Source organism: Desmodus rotundus, chromosome 1, assembly GCF_022682495.2.
Source record: "Desmodus rotundus isolate HL8 chromosome 1, HLdesRot8A.1, whole genome shotgun sequence".
Taxonomy (NCBI): Eukaryota; Metazoa; Chordata; class Mammalia; order Chiroptera; family Phyllostomidae; genus Desmodus; species Desmodus rotundus.
This window is the reverse complement of record NC_071387.1, coordinates 37289812-37295811: the sequence shown is the minus strand read 5'-3', so window position 1 is coordinate 37295811 and position 6000 is coordinate 37289812.

The window sequence follows — 6000 nt, the reverse complement described above, 5'->3', positions numbered from 1 at the left end:
TTACCTCATGCAGGCGTGCTGCACATTGCCTGCGTGTGAGGCACAGCCATCGCGGCCAGAGCAGGTGCGTAAAGAGAAGGGAGCTCTCTTTGCAGGGAACATGCTCCCAGGTGCTCTCCCCGCACACACACGTGACCAGGCTAACCACTTGTCATTCTTCACCAGTGTCATTCAGAGGCTTTACTAAACGCCCATTCCATGCTCTTTTTCAAAAACTGGTTTTATTATTTTTTCACTTACAGTTTACATTCAATATTATTTTGTACTAATTTCAGGTGTACAGCATTGTGTTTAGACAATCATATTCTTTACAAAGTGTTCCCCTCGATATTTCCAGTACCCTCCTGGACCATATGCAGTCACTACAATATCATGAACTATATTTCCTATGCTGTACTTTACATCCCTGTGACTATTTTGTCACTGCCAGCCTGTACTTCTCAATCCCTTTACCTTACACTCTGCGTTCAAGTTGTTATGCTTTTGGCAATAGACTTGTTTCCACTCTAAGAGCTTTGACTTGAGGGTCAGGGCCAGATTTTATACGTGCTGTACCCCCACACCTAGCATAGTGCCTGGAGCGGCTCCATGCTCAGTACATGCTGGTTACACGATTCAGGCTGTGCCTAGAGTAGATTGCGGAGTTGATCTCTGAGTTTCCTGACCTGAAAATACAAGGAGCATACCTCCACCAAAAAGTGGAGACTCGAGGGAAAAAATGTGTCATGTTTCTCGACATTGCTGGGGCAGAGAAGAGCCAACTATAAACAGAAGTTGTTGGCCCCTCTCCCTCTCAGCACAGACAACAGCCTCTGGCCAGTGTGTGAGGAGAGGAGCCACCGAGAGGCAGACAGCAGCCTGTGCTCCTGCCAGCTGGGCCCTTTCTCCACAGGCCTCTAAGGAGCTGAGAGAGATGGGGCGTGACAGAAAGCTAGACCTGCTGCTCTGCTCAGTGGCGGATGCCTGAGGCAGCCCGAATGACCCATTGCACACCGTGGGAAACAGAAGGAGAGTATTTCAGCCCCCAGAGGGAGAGGACAGAGGGTAAGAGAGAGAGCAAGTAGACATGTGGGGTTTTGTTTTGTTTTTGGCATCTAACCCCAAGGAAACTGGCAGCAGCCATCCCTGTGTGTGTATCTGGATCCCACTGGATGAAAATGCAGGCTGAGGCCCCTGTACCCAGCTCCTTTATTTTTTTTTCCTTCTCTTATTTTCTCATGGAATAACACTTTCCTCCTTATGAAAGGTTGGTAAACACTGCTGGTTTTATTTGAGAAGCATTTTTAAGAGGCCAATCAAAAGGCCATTTGTCCATATCTTGGCTATTGTGAATGACACTGCAATGAACATGGGACCGACCACAGATATGTCCTTGAGGCACCAATTTTATTTACTTTGGAGATATACCCAGAAATGAGATTTATGGATCATAAGGTAGTTTGACTTTTAATTTTTATGAGGAACCTATTTATTGTTTTTCATAAAGGCTGCACCAACTCACATTCCCTCCAATACCATGGTAGGGTTCCCTTTGTGTCCACTGATGGACGGAGAGCACACACACATATTGAAATGCTGTTCGGTCTTAATAAAGGAGGAGATCCTACCATTTGCAGTCATGTGCATGAACCTGGAGGACATTATAGTGGTGAAATAAGCCAGACACAGAAAGAAATAGACTGCATGATCTCACTTCTATTTGGAATCTAAAAAAGTTGAACTCATAACACCAGAGAGAAGAATAGGAGTTAAAGATGCTGGGGTCATGGCGAAAACAGGACGATGCCCGGTAAAGGCTACAAAGTTTCAGTTATGCAGAGCAAACACATCCAGAGACCTGGTGTGCAGCCTGGTCACTGTGGTCAATAACACTGCACGGAATGCTGGGAATTTGCTAAGAAAGTAGATCTCAGGTGCTTTCACCACACATACAAAAAATGCTGTGTGGGGAGACAGATATGTTAATTAGCTTGACTATAGTAATAATTTCAGTGTATATCTATATGAAGACATCATGTACGTCCTAAAAATGTAGAATTTTTATTAAAGGAAAAAAAGCGACTCATCCTCAGTAACCAATTCCTCTCCCTGAACAGGATTTCTGTAAGATTTTTCTTCCCAACGGGAGAGGCCGACTCTACATGATACTTCACGGAAACCCTCCCTTCAAATTGTCACGTTATCTCATATCTGGTTGGCACCTTGGCAACCTTTTCTTTCTTGAACTCATGTTGAAATCACATCCAAAGTACAGATAACAAGTTGCAGGCAGGATCGTGGTCATGAAACAAATATCGTTCCTGAAAATAAATGCCAGTGGAAACAATTCAGGCAATCAGGTGAACATTTCTTTCCTCCCAGCAAATATTTTGATGAACAAGACTCGGCCTTGGACCAACAGCACGCTCACATTCTTTGTATCACCCTCTCAGGTTTGCTAGGCTGCCTTCTTTTTATTGCCTGCCTTGAGGGCAAATTCTAATCAACATTTCTATGCAGTAAATCAAGATAGAAGGTTCCTAGGGTATGGATAAAGCCAAATTCTACAGTACTAAAGAAAGAGGTGATATTTGTGCAAATACAGCTAGTGATCTGCTCCTCTAATTTGGCTCTTGAGGAAGGAAGGTGAGATAGATTCCTATCAGGTGTGCCCAGCTGCTGAGACCTCAGGTCTTACTCTCTTCCCTGGAAAATATACTTTCAGAATCCAAAGAAATCTCCCAAGGGCAATTTCATGCACTTTATGAATGCTAACAATTTACTAATCACTGACAGGATGTTTACATAATGGTTTCTATTAACACAACAACAAGTTTTGCAACAGTGCCCTGCATTTGTTTGGTGCCTCTTGGTATTTCCATCTCATGACAGCGATGAAAAAGAATCTCCTATCTTCCTTGATGTTTTGAGGTAGTTATTACTAGTTGCTATAATACAAACTGAATTGTCTCCAATGGAAACCCCATTAATAGTGACAACCTGATATTTGCTACCATTTGATCTCAGGAAACAAGAATACTGCTTTATATGTCTCCTAATATATACTTTATGTGTAAACTGTCAGTAAACAGTTTACAAATTGGCATTGACAATTGTTAAGTTGTATATCCCAAAGACACATAGACCTAAGCTAGGTGTGACCTCTGACACAAATGGCCAGTTTAGGTAACAACCTCAAGTCTCTCAAATGACTGAGTAGAAAACAATATAAGGCATTGCTACTGTTGTTGTTATTAAGTATCATTTATATCTTATTTTCCCTGCCCTATAATTTTTTCTCATGAAATATTTTAGCAAGTAGCATTGGCTATAATAGCATAACATATAACAAATATTTTATCAAGTAGCATTGGCAATTAACATAACATTAATCCTCATAAAATAGGGTTGAGTATATGTTAACATAATAGATAAAGGCACAGAAAAAAAGAGGTTTAGGAAAAGGTTGCAAACAGGGGTATGTTGGAGCTGACTCGCACCAATCTACAAGAGCTAATTGTACATGACTCTCCCAACTTTGTGTTCAGTGACCTCCCGTGGTAGCTTGAAAGTGGCCACCATGAAAGTGTTTACACCGTGGAATGCAGCAAACGCTACAGATCGGTGTGCCTCCCTTCCCTGAAAACTGATTTTTAAGCATTTACCTGTGCACTACTGGTTACAAAATGAGTAAGTAGCTGAGCTGAGATTTAAACACCGTTCTGTCTGACTCCAAGCTGGGTGGAAACCTGGGGCCAAAAAAGTCTGGAGAACCTTGTTATAGTTGTAGCTTTGCCATAGAATTTTATGTCCTTAAGCAAATCCCTTTGTCTACAGCACACAGCTGAATCTCTAAATAATGAATAAAAGTATGCAGAATCATTGAAAGGCACTATCAGTATAGTCTTACTCAGTAAGAACAAGAATTCTGAGTTGTGCTAATCACCACCTCCCCCAACCATCCTCAGGCAATAGAAGTGAACAGAGGGCATTCCTCCTCCTCATCCCTCCTTCCCTAATCCTTCTTCCCTGAACCCTTTGCTAAGTTTCTCCCAAAGTCCAGAAGCAGACTCTAAACAAGGATTCCTGTGCAAGAGATTTATTATGGAAGTGCACCTCAAGAAACCATGGGAAGCAGGATAGGGATGGGGAAGAAACAAAGCAAAGTTGTGATTTCAGAAAAGCCACAAGACCTCAGGAACACACGTTACACAACAGTATGGCCTCAAATCAAGGGAGCTGGCTTTGGTGTCTCCTTCTCCACTACTATCCATGACTACATAGCTTTTGGCTTTGGGACAGGGGAGTTAACAAATTCCCAAGCCCTCTCTGCATTGGGGGGTGGACTTCAGTGCCCACCGCTGAAAGCCACGGGTGTCAGTCATTAGAAGCAAAGACTGGGTGCACAGAGCTGGGAGACAGGATGTACCAGCAGTGACTACTGTGCTTCCACAGACTGTGCGTAATGAGAACCCTGCTTCATTCAGGCTGGCCAAAGGTAATACAGTGTGTTTCAGAAAGCTCAGTATGATTTGTCTATTCTCCTCCTGGCTTAATGGAAGCATACGAGGGAACTCTAGCACACCAGAAATCTGGAAAATAAGAAAATCAAACCTGTGGATGAAGGCCTCCAGCCCCATTTCAGAGACAGACAGAGAGAGGAACAGAGATTGAGAAAGGTCACACTTGGTGGACAACCACTTGGGGAGGAGACACCGTGTGTTCCCCAGGCACATGGAGCCTTGGAAGATGGAGGTTTGCATACTAAGGCAAGTCATGGTACTTGATAGTTTTTTTCACCCACTCTTCCCCCATCTCAAATAAGAATAAAACTACATGGCCTGTACACTTAAATATAAGGATGTTTATACCATTCTTTTAATTTTGTTTGGCAAAGAGCTTATACTAGTTTCCTGGATGGGCATTCAGGCCAAGTATAATGCAAAACTATCCATTCAATCACATAAGTTATTCTTGCCACAGGAAATCATAACACAGTGAGAAATCTCTTTATACTCCTGCATAATTTCTATGAGATCCTAACATGCTGCAGAACTCAATATTTCCCTTCTGCAACATGTCAACAAATAACGTAGCAATTATTACCTCATTGTATCCACTGGGAAAACAAGGTACCAATTAAGTGGCAAGTCCATTCATTAGAGGAGCTCTACCATTTCGCATTTTGAAATAATACCTTATTGTATGGAGACTACAATTGAATTGAACTGAATATGAATAGTTTGAGACATTACTTAGTTTTGTGTCTAAACAGCCACACCTCATACAGTGCTCATCAGCTTTTTGGGGGTTGGGTTTTTATCTCTTACATCATGCAAAACTGTATTTTTAAACTCATTTTCCTATTCTCTTGTTTTATTTTAAAATGAAATCCTAGTCATCACAGGGAACAGAAAATCCTAGTGTGAAATAGTTAATAACAGTTTTTAATAATCATTACTCATAAAATCTCAAGAGGCTTTGGTGGGCATCTGGTCGTCATTAAGAGGATTGAATTTATCAGACAAGTCATTTTGCTTAATTAGGTGGCTAACTGGCAGGGCCTTTCCTATTGAAAAAATGTTAAAATCATCAGCAAAACCTCAAGAAGTCCTTGGTTGGACTGTTTTTTTTTTTTTCATTGTTTTACTAAGTATCATTAAATTCCCACTTGCAAACCCTAGGAGTTAATTCAAGTTCCAGGACCCTGCACAAAGCTCACATTACCAGCTAGACAACTTAAATTGAGGGCAACTTAACTGAAAATAATAAAGTGAATCAATAGCTCAGGTCCTACTTTACATAGAGGAAGCTATGCTTTAGTCTGACACTTGCTTTAAGTATACCCCATTCCTTACACCTGTAAGTCTAAAGCTTAGAACAAGCGTGACCTAACAGAGTAAAAATGCCCAATTAGCAAGCTCCAAGTCATCCTTAGGTAGAGGAGGGAGCTTCAGAGATTACAACAGATGTTTTAATTGGACAAACACCAACTGTTCTTTTATGCCGGAACTAATAAGC